Source organism: Camelus bactrianus, chromosome 3, assembly GCF_048773025.1.
Source record: "Camelus bactrianus isolate YW-2024 breed Bactrian camel chromosome 3, ASM4877302v1, whole genome shotgun sequence".
Classification (NCBI taxonomy): domain Eukaryota; kingdom Metazoa; phylum Chordata; class Mammalia; order Artiodactyla; family Camelidae; genus Camelus; species Camelus bactrianus.
The window spans coordinates 140,854,386-140,877,269 of NC_133541.1; the positions used below are offsets into that span (position 1 = coordinate 140,854,386).

The 22,884-nt window shown below is 38.3% G+C and overlaps 1 protein-coding gene across 2 annotated transcripts in view; it reads left to right on the forward strand.

The window, feature by feature from the left end:
* LOC141577178 (uncharacterized) overlaps positions 1-22,884 on the forward strand; it is a 34,961-nt gene that overhangs the window by 5,421 nt on the left and 6,656 nt on the right. Inside the window, exons 5-12 of one of the 2 annotated variants that reach the window (XM_074361320.1) lie at positions 108-171; positions 1,506-1,573; positions 3,533-3,737; positions 5,014-5,121; positions 6,997-7,111; positions 7,492-7,554; positions 9,775-9,859; positions 19,927-21,019. The gene's annotated coding sequence lies outside the window, so the exon portion shown is untranslated. Of the gene's footprint in view, positions 1-107; positions 172-1,505; positions 1,574-3,532; positions 3,738-5,013; positions 5,122-6,996; positions 7,112-7,491; positions 7,555-9,774; positions 9,860-12,769; positions 16,316-19,926; positions 21,020-22,884 lie in introns of those variants that run through there. The other variant, XM_074361319.1, reaches the window with a different exon arrangement.

A 22,884-nucleotide genomic window follows, 5' to 3' on the forward strand; every position in this document is an offset into this window, starting at 1 on the left:
AATGGTACCTGCAAACCACTCTTTTACTGAATTAATTTGTTTGTTTTGCTTGTATTTCCACAATTGTAAATGCTGTGAGTTAAGTGACTGCTTTGCTTCAACTACAGGAGAATGTGAAAACACTCCAGGAGAGAGAAGTTGCATATATCAATGCAGACTCATACACAGAAGGTAAATTTTATTTCAGATTGTCATTAAATAGTATACCAGTATTTAAGTCTATCAACTCCAACTCATAAACTAGGATTATCCTCTTTCTATGAGATGCCTCAATAATACCTCCATTTCTCCATTTTACCAGAGAGAACATTATTATGATTCAAATGAATCAATATGAATCATAACTAAGCTATTGATCCTAATTTCTTTAGAATATTTACCATTTGCCTATCTTGGATTACTACTTAAACCTTTAGTACTTTTGACATTCTTCCTGTGGAGCTATTTTTAAAAGTTGGAGTAAAATATTTCATACAGAAATAGTTCCTGTATGTATTGGACCAACTCTGAAATAAGCACCCACTACAGACTTCCTTTTGACCCTGACATGTGGCATGTTCATCTGTAGGCTTTCATCATATTATGGTTATTTCTAGGTAAGTGTCACAGGACACATGTTAGTTACTGACATGCTCTAGTCTAAAGTCTTGATATTGAATTGAATGAATGAATAAAAACATGAAAATTATGGCCTTACCACTTCCTTTGCCAAAGACCCCTAGGTACTGCTGCTGTAATGAGCAATGGCCCTTACTGTTACTGCAGGAGCTGCGGCCTTAGCAGCAGAGTCCGCCTCTGCAGTCTCCTATCCCGAGTGTGTGCTGCAGCCTCTCTGGCTCCTGAAGAGTTATTTCCACCTTGTGTTTTAGTTTTAGCCAGACTGATTGTCTGTCTGTCTATTTATCTACATACCTATCTATCTATTCTAAAATCTTATTTATTTGTTTTTACTGAAGTACATTTGATTTATAATATTAGTTTCAGGTGTACAGCAAAGTTACACAGTTATATATATATACATATACATATACATATATATTTTTAGATTCTTTTCCATTATAGGTTATAATAAGGTACTGAATATAATTCCCTGTGCTATACAGTAGGTCCTTGTTGTTTATCTGTTTCATATATAATAGTGTATATCTGTTAATCCTGAACTCCTAACATCTCTCTTCCCTTCCCCCTTTCTCCTTGGGTAACCATAGTTTCTTTTCTATGTCGTGAATCTATTTCTGGTTTGTAAATAAGTTCATTTGTATCATTTTTTGTTTGTTTACATTCCACATATAAGTGATATAATTTGATATTTGCCTTTCTCTGTCTGACATACTTCACTGAATATGATAATCTGTAGGGTCCACCCTATTTTTAATTCTCCAGGAATGATGCCTTCAATTTGAAATCTGTTATATCTTGTTTAGAATTAGAAAATAAAGTTAGAATTAAATACAGGTTTGAAGTCCATTTGGAGGTGTTAAAATACTCTCTTATTTATTTTGCAGGCAATTATACCCTCAGAGTTGACTGTACACCTCTTCTTTTCCAGTTGGTATATAAACTGACAAAAGAGGTATGTAAATAGATCTGTCATAATGTTTTCTGATAAGTAGATAAGTCAATAACTTTTGTTTTCTAAATTACTAATATTTAAACTGGTGACAGACATAGCTGATTTGTATAAATAACAAATCAGAACGAGCTTTAATACACTTCTTATGTGACATAACTATGAGAACAGTAGTGCTACTCTCTGTTCTAATAATAGTTCCTAATAATTGTATACATTTGTTAAAATGTGCAGGGTCTGTTGTTTCATGGGGCAGAGTCTCTTTGATGTAACAGAAAGAATACTGAGCTGGGATGGGGAAGCCTTGGCTGTGAAGATTGCCTTGGCTATTCATTCATTCATTCATTCAGCAAGTATTTACTGTGTGGTTACTATGTATCAGGTCCTATGAAGTGAATTCTAGCAGCAACAGTGATAAAAGGACAAGGTTACTGAATCCAAATACTTTGTAATCTAGAGAGGCCACAGACCTGTAAATGAGGACTTATACTTCACTTGAATATTGAATACTATATACAGTGGAGGAGAGTTGCGGAAGAGAGAAGCTAAGACCCTGGGGTAGCTGGTGAGGTTGGAAAGCATTAGAAGGTGTTCACAGAAGGATTAGTGGTTAGGCTGTAAAATGGAAGGATGTGAAAGTGGGGAGAAGGTTTCTCCTCAGAGGACACAAGACCTAATAAAGACATGGATGTGTGAAAGAACATTTCCTGACCTCTGGGTAATGCAATATAACCTAAATGTAAGGTGTTGGTGAAAAAGCTGGTAAGAAACGGGGCCTGACATATAGGCCTAAATGTTCATAAATCTGGTGATGGAGAAATTAAAGAATCTTTAACAAGTTTGTACATTATCATTTTTATTCATTAGAAAAATTACTCTGTGTCAGTGCAGTGAATAGGTTAAGCTGTAGTAAGTCTAAAAGCAAAATGGAAATAATTCCACATACTTATTTAGCACACAGGAATAAATACTAGTTATTGATGTAAAAAGTACTCTGAAAATGCTAATGCACTCTAAATCTCTAAAAATTAGGTGATCTACTCATTGAGAATATGTGTGCTTCATTTAAATAACCCCCTATTATAGAATTTAACTGTAGAAATGTTTCTTTCAAGTAGGTATCACTTAGATGACAGTGGGAAGTAGATGTCACATCTCTGTTGTCCTGTTTCCCAATCGCCCTTCATCTTGCCCTGTCCTTTTCACTGTTAGTGTCTTTAACATCTCATCCTCCCAAGTGAGCATCCTCCCATGCCCATCACAACTCCCACCATACTGGGAAGCTTAGGTCCTTGATCCTTTTATTGAAATGTCCCATAAAAACATCTTATCTAAAAGCACGCTGTAAAGACAGCCCTTGTTGGGGAATCCTTCTCAGGAGATACATTTACACTGTGTCCTACAGAGGAGGCTCCTGCCTTTATAGGAGGGGTAGTAAGAATTTTAGGGCCAAGAAGGAGAAGCTTAGGTCTATCCCCTTTGTACATTTATTTAATAAGTATTAAATGTGTAAGTGGTTACCATAATGACAGGATAAATCAAACATAGATTCTGCTATTAGTGTGTTACCTGTGTAGCCAGGAGAAACTATGATGAAGAATTTTCAAATCCAAAATAGAGATTAAAATCACCAAAGTGAATACAGATAAAAGTGTGGGAAGCAAAAAATAAATATCTTAGTTTATTATTTTACATGTTGGAATTAAACAGCCTGCTTAATGGGAAATTGCAAATTTTTTTCCAATTTTAAAGCCTCTTTTATGTTAATTTGAATTTAATTTGCATGCCACTTGTATTAGATACAATATATTTGTCTTTCAGAGTTTTTGTTTTAGGTAGTTTTTTAACAGTTTAACTGGGAAATTAAAATGTATCTTTAGAAGTTACATTATCAGGATGAACTAATTAATTGTCCAGAAGAGAAGAGTGAGATTTTATAATCTTTTTTGATTTGATTGTCAGTGGAGGAATCAGACATCATTCATCTGGAGAAATGCTGTTGGTTGCTGAGGGCTCAATCCCGAACTGGATGATTTGATTTAGAGACATTTGGGCCATTGGCTTCACCACCAATTTGTCCATCTCTGAGTGAATGTGGGAATCCTTCTATTTTCTACAAATGTTCTTTGGTAAACACGTGAGCCTTTTTCCACCTTTGGAGCCTTGTGTAAGTTGGTTTACCTTTCTGCACCTGAATATTCTCATATATAAAATCAGTTTGACCAAGACAATCATTATGAAACTGTGCTCCAGTGTGGTGCCTCAGCATCTGGTGCAAGGTCAGGGTGGTGGACACTAAATAGGCAAAGCTCTAGCTTCCACACGTGACCTCACCTCTTCCTCAGCTGAGTAGTGTCTATTGTATTTCTTTTATATAGAAGAAGGTTCCACTGCTGTATCCTTCCCCCACCCTTAAAAAATTAAGAAACCACTGGACTAGACCATCTCTAAGGTCCCCACTTAGCTCTAAACTTTTCACTACTATATACATATATATTAAATGAGGTTTACAAGGAGTAGTTGTGGCTGATAATCACAAAACTGTATTTGAAATCTGAAAGCTTGGGTTCTGCTTCTGATTCAGACCTTTTTAAAAAAATTTCTTACTTTTAGCAAGTCATTTAACTACTTCTTAGCTTCAATTTTCTGCTCTTTGAGGGCACAGAATTAGATTCTTGAAATAGACAGTCTGTATTCTTCAGGTTTCTAGTGTGTTTTAGTAATATTTGTTAGGGGAGCTAGAACAGACAGGGCTTCCACTTCAGCAGTGCAGTTATGTTTTTACCTTTTTAGAATTAGAGATTGAGAAATCATTTCATTTGAAAACAAAATGATTCCATTTATTTTTTATGAAAAGTTTAAAAACCACAAGATTAGATTATAAATTGCCCTTTATTTCTGAAATTTAATATATTTATTTATACAGATTAAGTGGTACAATGAAGACGGCAGTACAGAATTTCTTTCTCTTATAATATAGTGTGTTAGTTTTCTTTGCTTCATGAAGGAGTTGTATGAAGCTTGTTAATAACAACACAGTATATCTTTGATAGAGTTCAACTTTTCTTCTTCTTTTTTCTTTTTTCTTCTTAGTCTTTCCGAATTAGGATAATTGTGGTCTCTGACTTTTTTCCAGTTAAATTTTTAAAATATATTTTTATTTTTTACATTCTACAATCACTTTTGACTTTTGGAATTAATATAAGATAGAGACAGGTAGGCAGACAAAACCAAACACTAAATGATAGTATTTTCTTCTAGGAAGTTAAATTTTGGTTATAATTATTCCAGGGGGAAAAAAAAAAACTTCCTAAGACAGTGGAAACTACTGATAACTTTTAAAAACTAAGTCAGTTTATGCGAGTCATGCCTCCTTTCATAAGCATGTCATTATAAACAGGAAGTTTGTTGGCTGTGATTTATTCTGTGTTCCTATTTTACAGGTTTATTTAATGCTTTTGGTGAAAATCATGACAGCCACATAGATTTTAAGGAGATATCCTGTGGGTTATCAGCTTTTTGCAGAGGACCTCTGGCTGAAAGACAGAAATGTAAGTGTGTTAAACATCACAAAATTTGGAAGCTATACAGAGAAAAAAATTAGCATCCATTCATGTAAAAAATCATCTGATTAAGGCTTGAATTTTCATCCCTTTGGCAAATAGCAATCTCTTCCTGAGGTTTTACTGAGGTCAGTGTAAAGGTTCAATCATCTATTCTTTTTTACTGTGGAGTAATTTAAGATCTTTGTTATTAATAATGGTTGATTTTCCAGATGAATGTACAATTCATGATAAATGAACTACATCATTCATGATGTATTTGAAAATGTTAAGCATATAGAATATATTTTCTGGTAGTCTATATAGAAAATTTGTCTTGCTTAACTTGAATTCCAACTTATTTTCTAGCACTGTGTATATTGATATTAGCAAAATTAAATTTATGATAAAACAATTTTATTAAATACTAAATTTATCTTTTAAACCTAGCTAAAATATTATAGTGTAATTTATAAGCATATTACATTAATAAATTTTAACCATATTTGGTTAGGAAAATGCAGCAGTTTACATTTAATTGGAACCTAATTCTTATATATTCACTAGGGTTATTATCTCTGCATATTTCTAAAATACAGCTTAACAAATACTGCGTATTTTGTGTATGATACTTATTAGTTCAATATTCTTTAGTAATGCTGTACTGTGATGTACTCAGTTAATTTAATAGCATAATTAATACATAATTATTACACACACGGGTGTGTGAAGTAGATAATTATTTAATCTTAAAAATTTAGATTTCTTTTATCTTCCCTGATAGTACACCATTACTCTAACCTGGCTTTGTGATAGATTATTTGTTCACATTAAAGTTCTGGTATTAAAGAGGCTGAAGTCTTTGTTTCTCAATTGAGGTTAATTATTGTCTTAAATTTTTTTTTAATTTATTTTTTGCCAGTGGACTAGTGGAAGTTAACCAACTAGACTAACTAGCAATTTTGCTTATATTGATGTTAATTAGCAAAGTGCTGATATTTCGGATTTTTAGCTTGTTGTATATAAACTTCATTGAAGATTTGAGATTGTTCTTAGGCAAAAATATTGGGTGCACATTAATTACACTGGAGAGGCAAAATCTTTATACAGTCATCTGTCATTATCTGCTGAGGATTGGTTCTGAGACTCCCTCAGATACCAAATCCATCGATGCTCAAGTCCTTATGTAAAATGGCATTGTATTTGCATATAACCTATGCACATCCTCCTGTATACTTTCAATCATCTCTAGGTTACTTGTAATACCTAATACAATGTAATTATTTGTAAATACAATGTAAATGATATGTAAATAGTTGTCAGTGAATAGCAAATTCAAGTTTTGCTTTTGAGAACTTTCTGGGAAAATTTATATATATATATATATATATATATAATTTTTGATCTATTGTTTATACCTGTGAATGCAGAACCAATGGATACAGGGGGCTGACTGTACTAGCTTTTTGTTGATTCTTAATGTAGATGGAATATTTTCAACATTGTAAGAATCAACTCTGAAGTGATCAGTTTTAAATATTAGAAATTAATTTAAAAGCTTGAATTACCTTCTCAAAATCTGTGAGATATTGTATAGTAACTTGGCCCTACTTTTTCAGTTTGCAAGAAATTTAACTTTAGATTTAGGTGAAGGATAGAGTTCTCTTAGCTGGCTAATGATATAAGGAGACAGACTTGTGAAGTGTACAGGAATTCCTACAAGTTCAAAGGACTTTAATGACACAATCTCCTCCAAATAAGAACTTAATCCAGAATGTAATTGTTTGAGGAACTAAGTAATTTTACTAGGGCAGCTTGTAATAAAATGTATTATACTTCAGAATATGAAAGTAATTTCCCTCCATAAGAGTTTCTTTTCTTTAGTTTGCTTCAAGGTATTTGATGTTGACGGTGATGGAGTTCTCTCTAGGGTTGAACTGAGAGACACGTGGTTGCACATTTAGAGGTCTGGAAGGACAACTGCACCGATGATACCCTGGTAAAGTCTGATTGTATACATCTTCTTGAATGTAAACTTCCAACAGGAATATAGAGTGAAGAATTTTTTAAAAGAGGTTGAGAAAAAGATTTCTTACTACTTCTAGGTTCTATATTATGCTACTCAAAATATTCATAGCCAAAGATGCAAAATTGGGAAGAGAATTTGCCTTAGAAAATTTAATAAACTGAATGTATTATATTAAAAAAATGAAACCACTGGAATATTGTCATAAATTTTTAAGGCAAACAAGCAATCTATTTCTGTAATTAAAAAAAGAAAAAAAAAGTTGACCGAAAATACTTTATACTTCAGCTACTGGCTAATAAAAATGATACCCTCTCTATCCTAACTACTGATTTGGGTTTCTGTTTTTAAAGGAATTACATGTGGATGTATCCAACATTGTAGAAGATACATAGAATGCACATGACACCACAAAGGTGAGTCTAGCAGAGACTAATTTATTCTTTTCTAAAAATACATTATATTCTGAATTGTTACACATACCTTACATATACATACTTGAATCTCTTCTACATCATCCCTGCTAAATGCTTATTTGGACCTGTGGTTACAGTTCCTCCAAGTTGTCCCTAAGGAAAGCCCATTCCACCTTTAAACAACTCCATTAAGTGTTATTTACATAAAAACATTATATTTTATAAGCTAGGCATTTTATAAAAATTAAGTAGAGACAGCCCTTGCCATCTGTAGTTTATAATCTTTACTTCTCCCATTTTAATACATTATGGTAAGACAAAGCTTATATTGAGCAAAAGAAGCCACAGAATAAAAGAACACATTGTACAATTCAATTTATATGAAGTTCTAGAACAGAGACAACTCATGTTAATAAGTGTTACAATAGTGATTTTGGAGATGGGTGATTTAACTGGGAAGGACCATAGGATATCTGGGATGATGGAAATTATTTTTTATTTCAATCTGGGTGGTGTATATAGTTTTAAATTTTTTTTTTCAATCATATTGGTGACGGTCTGTTCTAAGTTTTTTAATAGCAGCCAGAATAAGTGTATAATAGCAGAAACAAGCATGTACTTTACAAAGAACAAAGCCTTGAATTTTTTTTAGTTTCACAACATTTATTAAAGATATTATAATAGGTTTGCCTTAATGTCTATGTATCCCTGTGAAACTGAATATAATCCATATATGTGAGACACATATGAGTTAATTTGACCCTTTCTATTCAAATGTTGACATGTACCAAGTAGCAGATGGTAGGATGTAGACCATAGTGGTATTATACAGGCTTAGAAAAATAAGTAACTTTTTTTTTCAATCATAAATCCAGAAGAAATCATCATAGTCTTATTAACTGACACTCAATAGAAATAAATAATAGAAATGAATTTTTCAGGGCTTGATCTTTGTTTGGCAGTTCAGATAACCATCTTCATTTACTTTTCTGCCCAAAACTAAGGTAGCCATTTCTATTTGGTATATATGAAAACAGAAACATAGGAAAGTTTCTTTTAGGAAATAACTTATGTAGAGATACAATTTCCATCGCCTTTTTTCTGGGTGTTTGATAAGTATGGAGGTTATCATTGCTGTCTATTTTTGTGTAAGACCGAGTTTCTTCTTATGACTGTACTTTTGAACATTAAAAAAAAGATCATTTAGCTGCTCCATCTCCGTATAACCATAATAATGAAATGGTAAAAATTTAGAATAGAATTTGGACCTTTCAACCAAACCTATTACCCATATTCACTGGTGACTAGACTGTGACAATATTACCCATTATTTTGTACCATTACATTGGTATTAATATACTTTAATGGAAGTTGCATCATGAAAGCCAATAAGTACCATCACAGTGCTTTAAAATCTTTTCTTATAATAAATGGTATTATATATTGAATGAATACATGAATATCATTAATAAATAATATTAAGTATCATTAAATAATAAATCATTAAATAATAAAAATATAATTAAGTAATAAAAGCTAAGAACATTATTATTCATCTAGGATTGTTAAGGTGATTGTTCAAAACATGAAGTAAGAGGCATTTGGTTATATTTTTGCCTCCCAAGAAATATTGTCTACTGTATATAAATGTAATATTTGGTACACTTTGACACCAAAAAAAAAAAAAATACTGCTTTACTCAACTTGTGAAAGTAATGTTAAATTTTATTTTGAGGAAATGTTAATATAGATACTCATTTATTATATATATTTAGTTCTTTTAAATCTCTTAAGAAGTCTAATAATGCCAGATGTTTTAAAGAAGATCTTAGAAAATTGTTAGGGTCAAAGGGCATAATCCAGAGAGTTTGGAAAGATGCTTTCAAAGTTAGTAAATAGTCCTTTTTCTCTAACCAGAACCTTTTGTGGGTTCTGTTAGTAAACTTCACCTTGAACCAGAAGATACTGTGAGTTATTTCCCAGGTCTTACTGGAGGAAGAAGATTTTTGGTGATAAATTGCCCACGTTGTGACTACTTCAGAGTTTGGTTACTTTTGAACTTATTCTTGCTGGCCTACTTTCAGATGAACACATAGCATCTACGTTAAATCATTAGTTTTCTTTCAGACAAATGACCATTGCAAGTTTAATAAAACAGATTTTATTCAAATAATATAAGATGAAGATTTAAGATATGCTTAAATATTGTTTCTCTTTCAGAATGGCCATCTTAACTCTAGAGGAATATCATATCTGGAGTGTGAAAAATGTTCTTGCCAATGAGTTTTTGAATCTACTTTTCCAGGTATGTTTAAGGTAAATGACAGAGACCGAGGGCAGTGGTACCAGTAGTTCTACAACTTTTCCATTATGTAGTAGTTAGACAACTAGACTACAAAACCATATATTGTCAAAAGAACTGCATTAACCTGTACACCACCTGCAGATGGTAAGTTAGAGTGTGCGTGCTTCTCAGAGTCACAATGTGCATGATAGGAAAGTAGAGTATAGCTGATAATGTTTATCTTAATATCTCATGATAGAGCAGATTGTAGACACATAGAAAAGAATTTAAAATGTTAAAGCCATTATAATTTGCTATTTTTCTTTACTTTTTTTTTTTTTTTAAGACCCTTCCTAACAAGTAAGGCAGTGTGGACAGAGACATAGATCATAAGTCGGCAGCTGTAAATTTTTCACAAAGTATACAATCTTTCCAGTTAGGAGGTTATTTTAGATGCAAATCTGTTTCTTAATTTTCTTTTATTCTTTCTTTCTTTCTTTTTTTTCTTTTTTTTAATTTAATTCTTTAGAAGGTCCAAAAAAGATTGAAGGAGAAAGGAGGAAAAAAAGCTGTCAGGGGTGAACATGAAATCATAAAACTTGCCAGATTTTAACTATTTTCCAGTTAAAGTAGTTCTCTTTGCTCCAATTTAAAGAAACAACTTATAGTTTCCCATTTTTCATAGTTCTTCATAAATATATGTTGATTTAATAGTATTTTACAGGGTGTGAGTAGGGACAGACTGGAAGTTCAAGATTTGTAAATACTGACAGGTATATATAGAATAGATAAACAAGTTTATACTGTATAGCACAGGGAAATATATTCAAAATTTTGTAGTAGCTCATGGGGAAAAATATGAAAACAAATATACATATATTCATAAAGTACTGAAAAATTGTGCTGTACACCAGAAATTGACACAACATTGTAAACGGACTATAACTCAGTAAAAAAATAAAAATAAGATAAAACTGTTAGAACACTATAAAAAAAGTAGTATTTTAGATTTTTCTTATTTTATTCTCCTTTTCTTATAAAAGCACCCCTATGAAGATCAATAAGGCTTGATATCTTTATATCTATCATGATTCTCCATTGTAAATACAGAGTAACCTGCCTGTGACACATCTATGTTAGAATAAATGAAAATTGAACTCTTCCTCACAGCTAATAATTAATGTATATTTAAAGCATATGAAATCTGATAAGTCTATGATACCCATTTAAATCAATCAGTTGCTCCACTGTCAGTTATCAGCCAGGATCTAAGTTGATGTCTTTATAAAATATAAATACATATAAAAATAATATAAACCTACTATAGACAGAAATGACTTGCTTAGTAATATGAAAATTGAGCAGCTATTTTTATCTCATTTAAAATGATGTCCTCAATTACTTTAAGTTATCATTAATTATATAAACATTTTGACCACTTAAGTTTGTGTCTGAGTCACCTTGCAGCTCTTACATAGCAAAGCATTTTGAACTTTTATATTGCCTTTCCTATTTTCTCATGTTTATCAGGGACTTGCATAGGCACTATTTTTTCTAGGACTCTATAAACAGATGTATGCCTGAGATTTTCTTTTGTGTCTGTGTTTCTAGCATTATATTACTGAGAGATTTTTTTGTTGGTTATCAATCTAATTTTTTTTCTTGGTATATATAGTCCTTTCAGCCCTTTCAAATATATATATATGTAGTCAGTTTACAATGTGTCAATTTCTGGTGTACAGCACAATGCTTCAGCCATACATGAACATACATATATTAATTTTCATACTCTTTTTCACCATAAATTACTACAAAACAGTATTGGATATAGTTCCTTGTGCTATACAGTATGAACTTGTTTATAATTTGGGAGTTTGAGATTTGCAGGTACTAAATATTAACATTACATTTTATGATGCTTACTTTATCCCATATTCAGACATGCTTTTAAAACTTAATTTTCACTTAATATATAAGTAATCAGACTTACTCTAAATTGTTTTATTTTCTGTCTGTTTCTAAAACAGAATTAGCTAGTAAATTCAGTGATAAAAGCTTGAATTATACTTTTATTTTATTTGCCAAGATCCCACTCCTGGCTGACCATTTTGGGTATTTAAGTATAAAGTAAGTAAATGTCAGTAGAATTAGGAAACCATTCCTGTGGTAATATTATTTTCAGTCCTTTCAAATAAACTCAGTGCCCAATATTTTGCAGAGGAAGCATTCTAAACATGATCAGGATCTTCTATCTTGTACGTTTGTCAGAAAGCGTCAAATGTTAAACAGTTTGATAAACAGAATAGTGCACCACACTGACCCCTACCTATATCCATGCTCTAATCCTGAAATCTGTGAATATGTTATTTTACATGGCAAAGGGGATTTTGCAGATGTATCAGGTTAAGGACTCTGAGACAGGGAGATTAGCCTGGATTATCTACATGGGCCTAGTCTAACAACAGGACTCCTTAAAAATTGAAAATCTTTCCCAGCTGTGGTCAGAAAGATATGACTTTGGAAGAAGGATTAGAAAGCTGTAAAGGTGTTAGCTTTGAAGATAGAGGAAGGGCCATGGGTAAAGAAATGTGGGTGATCTCTAGAAGCTGGAAAAGAAAAGGAAATATATTCTTCCTTTGACCTACAGAAGGGCATACAGCCCTGCTGACATCTTGATTTTTAGCCAAATGATACCTGTTCCTGACTTGACCTACAGAACCATAAAATAATAAGTTTGTGTTGCTTTAAGCTGCAAAATTTGTGATAATTTGTTACAGCAGTGATAAAAATAAATATAGGGGAGGTAATCCAACATTATGGATTGGAGGGCTCAGCATTTTAAAGATGTCAGTTCCCCTTCAACTGATTCAAAGATTTATATGTGCACATCAAAATCCCCAACAGTTAATTGTTGTTACTGTTTTTTTGTAGAACTTGACAAGCTGATTCTAAATACATAGAGAAGCGTGAAGGGCCAACAATAGCCAAGATGATATTAAAGAACAATGTTAAAGGACTTATAAAACAATATTAAGTCTATGTGATAACTACCTAAAGTTAGACATATAGACCAATGGAACAGCATTGAATTAAACCCTGTACCATACATGAACAGTAACTTTAGATAGATTATAAATCTAATATATTTGAAACATAAAGCAAAGCATCTGGGGGAGGGTAAAGTTCAGGTGGAATGTGTGCTTAGCATGCATAAGGTCTTGGGTTCAACTCCCAGTACCTCCATTAAAATAAATAACCTAATCCCCCACCAAAATAAAGCATCTAGAAAATAGTGTAGGAGATAGTTTAATGACTTTGAAGTGGCAAAGAGTTCTTAAACCAGACAGAGCATGAAACATAAAAGAAGAGTTTTAAGTTGGACTTCAGTAAAATTAAGAATTATTTTTATCAAGAGATACCATTAAGAAAGTGAAAAGCTAAGCCATACGGTGGGAAAATATATTTGCTATACCTATATCCAACAAAAGACTTGTATCTAGGGCATATAAAGAACAAAAACCAGTGGAGAAAAAGGCAGAACCTCAATATTGAAATATGCAAAATAATTGAACAGGTGCTTCACACACACACAAAAAAATCCACATAAGCTATGAAAAGGGGCTGACCTCTTTAGTAATAATGGAAATACGTACTAAAACCACACTTGGAACACCATTAGACATCCACTAGAATAGTTAGTTGTTAAGAGATATGAAGCATTGGTGAGGGCAACAAGCAATGGGGACTCTTACACATGGCCAGTGGGAATATAAATTCTTACAAATACTTTGGAAATAGGCTTTTTGAATGAAAGTTATATATGTGTGTGTGTGTGTGTGTATATGTACACACACACACATACACATACACACACACCCACACCCTATTACCAAGGGTAACCCATGTGTGTACCCTTCAGAAACTTCTACATCTGAGCACCAAAGGACATCCAGAAAATTCTCATAATCAGTATTTGTTATACCCCCAAATAGAAAATGACCCAAACACTTGTCAACAATAAATACATAACCATTAGTTGTGGCACATGCATACAAGCTGTATACTTTAAAGCAATAAAAAATATACTAGTTTACAGAAAACACTAGTGGATGAATCTTACATAATGTTGAGTGGAAAGTACGGGACCAAAAATTTCAAAAGCAAAAAAACCAATCCATGGTGGCTGAATTTAGAATGGTGAGTCCATCAAAGGGGTGCCGTAGTAACTGGGAAGAAACCCAAAGTGGAACAGCAATGTCCTGTTTCTTGACTGGATGAAGGTTACATAGATGTGTTTACTTTGTGAAAAATCACTGAGCTGTATACTTAAGATGTGTTCACATTTAAGCATGTATACTATATTTGCATTTTTTTAAAAAAAAGTTTGCTTGCAAAAAAAGATACCCAAAGCCCAAGTATTTATCAGTAGGAGAATGGATAAAACAAATGATAGTATATTCAAACAATGGAATACTACTCAACAATAAAAAAGAATCAACTACTGATACAAGGATGAACCTCAAAAGCCTAATTTATACATTTCATTGTCAGGTAAATTTTAACTCAGAAGGTAAACAAAACTGTAAACAGGCATGTGCCCTGGGGGGAGGGGTGCTGTAGCCTTTGTCTCCTCAGACCTGTGCCATTACTGGCACATCTCGCAAGAAGAGAGGCAGGGCTCAGCCACAGCTACCATCTCCTCCTGTGCATAGTGCCTGGGCAGGGGCGGGGCTGAGGCCTGAATCTGCACGTGGGGGCTCCACAACCTCCTAGGCAGGACTGAGACTTGTTTATAGCCTGAGGCAGAGAGGATCTTTCTACCCTAACACCTCAGAGAACTTGTGCTGCCAAGAGAAACAAGGAGCTCAGATTTGGCACAGAGCATAGGTGGGGCTGTTCCGCAGTCTTCCCCGAGCCCACCTACAGACCGCCTACCCGAGGCAGAGCAGGCAGCTGCACAGAGCAGCAGAGTGACCAGCACGAGGAGAGGGCAGGTGGGCAGCCACCCACCTTCCTGGCAGGAACACAGCACCTGACCACGGTGCTGGGATGGGGTGAGATCTGCCCACCTGCCTCCCCCTGATCACAGCATCTGACTGTGGCATCAGGAGGGGGAGTGACCTGCCTGCCCACCGGGTAAGAGCTCAGCTCCTGACCTAGTGTTAGGAGGGGACACAATCTGCTAGCCAACAGCCACTGAGAGCAGCACAGATGAGGGCGCCAACAGAAGGCCTATGAAACAGCAAGCTGAGTTCACGAAGCAGGGTGAAGATACAAAGACCTCTCGATCAAATCATTAAGGGCACACCATCTCCAGGTTAAGTAGGTAACTGATACACCTTAAGCCACGGTGCCAGAGAGATATGAGCAATGTGAAGAAGCAGAGAAACCACTCCCAATTAAAAGATCAAGAGAAATCCCCTGAAAGCATGATCAAGGAAAAAGACATTGATGGCCTACTAGGTCAAGGTTTCAAAAAAGAGTGATCAAAGTACTGAAGGAACTAAAAAAAATAGTGTTTAGGGATATAAAATATGTCAAAAATGAAATAGAAACTATAAAGAAGAACCAAGTAGAATTAGTAAACTCATTGTCTGAGATGAGAGCTGACCTAAAGGCTGTGCAAAGCAGACTAGAAAATACAGAAGAACAAATATGTGATCTAGAAGACAGGACAACAGGAAGCACCCAATCAGAACAGCTGAGAGAAAAACAAATAAAAAACAATGAAAACAATATACGGGACGTATGGGGTAATATAAAGTGTGCCAATCTATGCATAATAGGAGTTCCAGAAGGGGAAAAAGAACAAAGGGGATTGAAAAGGTATGGGAAGGACTCATGACTGAAAACTTCCCAGACCTAAAGAAGGAATCATATCCAAGCACAGGGGGCTCAGAGGGTCCCAAACAGGAAGAACCCAAACATACCCACACCAAGGCATATCCTAATCAAGATAGCCAGAGTCAAGGATAAAGAAATGATCCTAAAGGAAGCGAGAGAAAAACAAAGAGTGAGTTACAAGGGAACCCCCATAAGGTTTTCAGCTGATTTCTCTACACTATTTACAACAGCTAAGACATGGAAACAGCATAAAATGTCCATCAACAGATGGCTGGATAAAGATGTGGGATATTTATATGATGGGATACTATTCAGCCACAAAAACTGACAACATAACGCCATTTGCAGAGACATGGATGCTCCTGGAGAATGTTATTCTAGGTGGAGCAGAACAGAAAGAGAAAGAGGAATACCATATGAGATCACTCATGTGTGGAATCTTAAATATATGCAAGATCTTGTGGTAACTCACAGCAAAAAAAAAAAGTGACAATGAATGTATGTACGTTCATGTATAACTGAAAAGTTGTGCTCTACACTGGAATTTGTCATAACATTGTAAAATGACTATTACTCAATAAAAAATGTTTAAAAATAAGTAAAATAAAATATAACCTTTAAAATACTGTATAATGAGAGGTGTGATGTTCTAGTATCTGTTCTAAGAAGTACGTTAGACACACATAAGAATAACCAATGGTCAGAAAGATCACATGTTACCAGCTACCACCCCATGCAAATTAATGGCATTTAGGAGGTATTCATATATGTGTGTACATATGTAAAATATGTATTAGTATATATGTAAATCAAATAAAATATTATAATCTAATGTAAAATCATATCAGCAAAAGCACTGTGCTGACAAAAGTATCTTGGTGTAAATAGATTACAATTTTTTATTGAGTTGTCATAATGGGAATATTGTGAACCAAGTGGAAGTTGTAAAAAAAAAGTCATCCAAAAAAAAAAAAAAAATCCTGACTACATGAAAAGATGCACAGTTACTATAAGGCCTCTCCCCTTATTTACTACCAGTGTGAGAAAGTCTCTTGGAATAAGTTAGGAGAATTAAAAACTCTTAACAAGACACAAAAATGCACTCTCTGTTAAAGAAAATAAACCAAAAGAAAAAACAAATGAATGGACAATTAAGATCCTACAGATAAAAATACCAATTTTTATGGGAAATATAGCCTTAAAATAAAAAATGAGATTACATTCTAATTTCACCTTTTGAATAAAGATATACAAAATTTAGCTGAATACCTTCGTATTTTGCACTTACGAAGAAAAAATGTATTTGCAATAAATAACAGCCATTATCCTGCCTTTTGAGTATTCTAAAGTTTTAGGTTTGAATATATTTCATCTTAAATGGTCTTAAGCACTATGCAGTGGTTGGTGTTTTAAAAATACCACTGTGTGTGGAACTTCTAAAAGTGATTCAAAAAATTTATATTTTTGTAATAATTTAGTAATGGCCCGGATATTATTTTTAACAAGACTACTCAACATGGAATGGTGCAAGATTTTTTCGATGAGTTTATATTCACACATGTTGAAGATTGTCACTATATTATGAGAAAATGTCAACCATGGCAGTATTTTGACTTGAAAACGAGATAAGCTGAGAAGCATATTTTAAGTATAAAATAAATGATTGCATGCCTTTAAAGACAAGAAAGTAAAAGCACGATAAACTCTGACTTTGACACACTTAAAATATAAAAATTAACATAATGTGATTTACACACTTCTCTTTACCTCTTTCAGTACTTTCTCAGCCCCTTTCCCATTACACCTGCGTCCCCGCTCCTGACCCGAGCGGTGTACACACCTCCAATCACACGGGGGAAGGGGGACCCGGGCGGTGAGAACCAGGGGCGCGGACACTCACACCCGCATCCCCGCTCCTGACCCTTAGTGTACACACCCCTGATCACACGAGGGAGCGGGGACCCGGGCAGTGAGGACCAGGGGCACGGACACTCCAGCGGCCCGGATGGACGCGGACACTCACCCGCTCCCGGCGGGCGAGGAGAATAGTCGAAGCGGGCCCGCCAGCGCACCCGTCCCCTCCTGCCCAGCCGGCCGGGGCCCCAGCTCGGTCAGTTCCACACACACCCCGGCAGGAAGCGGGCGCAGGCAGTGGGAAACCGGCGTAACTTCAGACAGCGGGCAGGGAGCGTCCTCCTCCCGCGGACACGCAGGCAGCGCTGTCCCTGAGCTTCCATGGCGCCGCCCGCTCAGTCCTGAGGAAAACAAGCTCCGCCCCCAGGTAAGACGCTGGCTGCTTACGCGAACTGTGCATGCGCACCGCCACCTAAGACACGCTGGCTTCGCGCGCCCCCTGCAGGTCCTCGAGTGCGGTGCAGTATGCTCAGAACTCACCGTAGAACACATGACCCCTCCCAGCCAGGATGCTAAATCACTGGAAATCTCAGTGCCCTGGCCTCTTTGTTGATGGCACTGGCGATGCGCTCATCCAGCCATGCCTGCTCTCTTGCCTGGCACATGCCTCAGTCTTTGGAATCCCGCCTGAATCAGATTCTGTTCTGGAGGAAGGACAGGTGCAGAAGAATCTCAAAATTCCAGACTTAGAAGATGATCAGGAACCCAAACTCAACTCTGTCAACTCCCTGGGGTCCCCTGAGGAGTGTGGTTTTCTCAGAACCATCTGCCCTGTGTCAGGAGCAGACCAAGCCTCAGGTAGCTTAGAGAGGCTATCATGCAGCACATGCTTTAGACGGTTCTCAGTTCTGACCGGCATGATCTTGAGACCCTTCTGTAACTCCTAACACTGTTTTCTCATACCTATAGTGATGGTTATTAACGACTGAGTTAATCCTCTTACAATGCTGAGGTGCTATTGTTCCTTGGAAAACAGAATATTTTGAAGGGATCAACTGTTTATCACTTCCCCCTAATTAAGTATGTTTTTAAAATTAGAAATGTTTCAGGGGGCACTCAGGTCCTCCTCTTGCACCAGTTCCTGGTGTTGGCAGTTTCTGCTCTGAGCTCCAGATCCTGATCCTGCCGGTGGTCTATGTTGATGCCAGTGTGTGCATGCTCTTCCTTGTGCACCGGTGTGGAAAGGAGACAGCCCTTCCCCTACATGAGGCTGCAACATTCTGACACTCAAAGCAGGCACAATGAAGAATCAGCTACAGCCCCCGTTACCAGCTGTCCCAGGTAGAAACATCACCTTCACCACAGTGTTCCTGTGCTCCTATCAGGCCTTCACTACTCCCAGCAGGCCATGCATGAGCAGTGTGACAGGTGACTGCCTGTCCCAGCACAGCATGGTGGTGATGATCCCACCTTATCTGTTTGTCTTTGGAGTGTCCCCACACCTCTCTGAGCTTCACTTTGCTCTTCTAACAGGCAGGCTTGTACAGGCATGAACCTCACAGTGTTATGATAGGTAGTCATGGTAGCTGCTCACCCAGTGGCAGGCACTGCCGAGAGGGCTGCTGGGAGTGCTGTGTGTCTTCACACTTTTCCTTCACTCTCCCCAATGAAAACACTCTTGGCCTTACCTTCCCTGGCCTGTGGCCTTTCTGTGTTTGCAAAAGAACATGGAAACAATCTGTTTGCAAAGAAGTTTTGAGGTTCTGTCTATCTGGTCCAGGAAATGCTGACTCTGCTAGATGTGCTGTTGGGTGGGCTCTCATGGGAGAGGCTTGGGCAGGACTTCTCTTGGCAATAAGCTGCCCCACCCAGGCCTTTCCATGATCCAGACTCCTGGGACCAGGGTGCAAATCCCCAGCTCCCCACTTGTCAACAATGTGACCTGGGCAACTTTCTCAAACCCAAGCTTTGTCCACCCAAGGTCATCAGAGATGGGGGATAACAGGATGTCCTGCACAGAGTGTCTGTGCAGATTAAGTGAGGTAGAACAGACAGAACAGTGGTGGGGCCTGGCCCATTGGTTGGCAGAAGGGAGCTCACCATGTGCAGCAATTTCCGCGGGTCACCCAGCAATCTGCCCAGAGGCTTAGCCACTCCATCACTATCATGTGTCTGAAGACCACTTAACCACATGGGAGAGAAACAAACACATATTCTGAGTTTAGCTGCCACAGGGAAAAGTGTATCTGAGCGGGGAGTAATACCAGAGGGTGATCAGGATGGTGGAAGATGCCCCCTGAGTTTGAGCAGACTGGAGCTGCCCTCCAGAGCCTGGGGTTAGTGAGTATGGGCTTGTAGAAATGCCTCTCTCCTTTACCCATCAATGCTAGGTCCTGCTGGTACTGAGTCCCACAATCGGTGTGCTGCTAGTGCCCTCAGCACAGAGAAAAACCCACAGGTTCCCACAAGGCTTCGGCCATGTCCTCTGCTTCCTGAACTCCCATTCTGGTGACCCCACCTGGGATGCAGAGATGAGGTGAGGCAGGGGCTTGTGCTGTCAACACCACTGCTCTACCCTGGGAATCTGACACACAGTAGGTGCTCGGTAAGTCATTGTTGAATGAACAGCAATACTGGGCCAAGTTTCTGTGGGTGTCTGTGCCCCCAGATCAGGGACCCCTCAGGGCCCACCTCACAAGTGACATGAAAATAATAATGCCACCAGGAGCAATAACAGTTCCTCAGAATAAGTGGGCTTTTCCAAGCACTCTCCACCTGTTGCAAAGGCCTCCCAGCAGGGAAGTGGGCTGTCAGGGGCAACACTGCACTCTCCACTGTAACAAGGAGAAAGCCAAGGGCCACAGAGAGGAATGCCTTTCCAGTGTCACTGCTCACTTTCCCACCTTTTGGGAGACTGGGAGGCTTTTCTACTTCATTCTGGCTCTGAAGCACCAATACTGTTTGGACATGCCTCCCTCCCTGGAGCAGGGAATCACTAAGTGACCTGTCACTTGTCACCAAGCAGACAGGCTCATTTCAGCTCATTGTGCCACCTGCAGGTTGTACTAGTAGCAGGATCCTCTGGGAGACATCACAGTCTCCCAACCTGAAAACAGGTGAACAGCTCACAGGTTTCCTGGAGAGGATGGTCACATGGCCTTGATCTGGCCAATCAGCATTTTCCATCCTCCCTGGCCACTGTGATTGGCTCAGGGCTGGGCACCAGCCCAATCAGGCTCCACGGAGGTCAGGCCTAGTTACTGGAATCCTGGGAGCAGAGAAGTTCTATTTCAGTTGGGAGTTGAGGGGTGATGATGTCAGCCTGTGGCAGTTGGTGACTATCTTGCTCTCATAAAGGCAGAGCCATGTGAAGATGACACCAGTGGCAGAGCCCAGAGGTGGGGAAGGATGACTTCTGGTGATGTCACTGAGCACCAGGTACAGCCCTGCCTGAAGCTATCTCCCTGTGGATGTCTCAGTTAGGTAAGTCATTCTCTCCTGCCCTGTTTGCTTCTTTAAGCCACTTTGGTTTTCTGTCACTGGTTTTAAGAAAAAGTTTGACTATTCCTTCAAGCTGGCTAAATGGAGACCCTGGAACTGCAACAGTGTGGTGACAGGCAACAATGTGGCTAATAGACTCCAGAGGCCTCTGTTCAAACAGGGGATTGTAAATGACAAGGGAGAGTACACATGGCCTCAGTGAACAGACTTGCTAGTGGTAGCTCGCAGTTCCTGGATATTAGAGTGCATGCAATCAGCCAAGTCTCAACTCTGCTCTCACACCTGCTAACTCATACATCTCCTCTCCCACCTGCCCGGCCTAGGGGGGCTGGACACCCCCGGGCACCTGAAACAGCCCAGGGCTTTGTGTTGTAATTTACACAGGCTGCCCCCACTTCTGAGGGTAAGGGTGACTGGGTTCCAGTTTACAGAGAAAACAGACTAGACGGTCTCACTGGTGAGCTGTGGGGGTGGGACCCCAATCTACCATCTGACCTATGACTTCAGAGTGGACAGCCTCCCCACCCTCAGCCAGGATGCTTGCTAAGCCTAGGGGCTCAGGAGTCCTGCTCCCTCCAGCACCCCTCCTGGAGGTGAGAGTGGGGGGTGGCTCTGCCCTATAAAACATTCACCCCTGCAGGGGCACACGTGTGACCTCACAGTCTGTCATCCCTTCCTTATGACCTGGACCTCCTTGGCAGGGCATGAGAGGTGCCTTGATGTGTGAGAACTGCAGTTCATTGGTGCATACGTGGGCAGGTGCACCATGACTGAGAGGACAGCACCCCAATTTAAGCCCCCTCCATGCTCAGATGATTACATCCTGGAATTGAGGGGTTCCCAGGGGTCAGGTGGCCAATTCTGGCCTTAGGGGCAAATTCTTATCACCCAGGGGGCTAATTTTTAAATTAAATTACACATTTACAATTCAATAGTCAAGCCCCTTTCTCAACAGCCTTGTAGCCTCTCAGCTTTTACCCCTCGCTGTGACCATGTTCTTAGCTTCAAATTGAGTGCCATTATGTACATGAACATGTCCCTGTCATGTGTCACCTTCAGAGTAAGGGGCCACCCAAAACTCCCCTCCCTTCCCCTTGTCGATACCTCCACACAGGGAGTAGGGCCCTTTCGATGCAGTTGTGCAAATGTGTGAGCTAAGGGTTTAGAATGATCAGGCTAGGAGGGGTCTGCCCCACATAGCAGGGCAGGTGGGCTGGCAGGGGGTGATGGTTCACTTGTAAAACTCAGCTGGTGTCAGGCAGCGACAACAGACTGGCAGCCAAGGGCTCAGCTGGTGCAGAGTAAGCGGATTAAATGTGTTCACCCAGACGCCTCGGGGATGGCAGCCCTGAAGTAAGACTACAATTGAGGAAGGTGGAGGGTCCCCACTGCCTGGACCTCAACCTTCTAAAAATCAGGACTGAGATGTGGCTTTGAAATCAGAACACTGGGGTTCAAAGCTTCCCCCAACACTTGGTCAATAATTCAAAGCAAATGAGCCTCAGTTTTCTCATGTGTAAAATCGGAACATTGAAGCCTCTCCCTCTGAGGGTGTGGAGGGAAGTAAATGCGGTGACAGCAGAGCACAGGAGCTGTCTGGGCTGAGCCTGCACACAGGCAGGCCGTTGTTGCTGCCATGACCACCGTCTTCCAGGGCAGGGTCTGCACACTCTCCCTGTGAAGGTCCAGACAGTAAACATTCTAGGCTTTGAGGGACCTACAGTCCCTGTCACAACTACCACCCTCTGCTGTTGGAGGACAAAGGCAGCTCCTGCAGTAGGTAATCCAGGCTCGCACCCCCGCTTCCTGGGATAAGTATTCCTGAGATACAGTTGTCACATAACTTT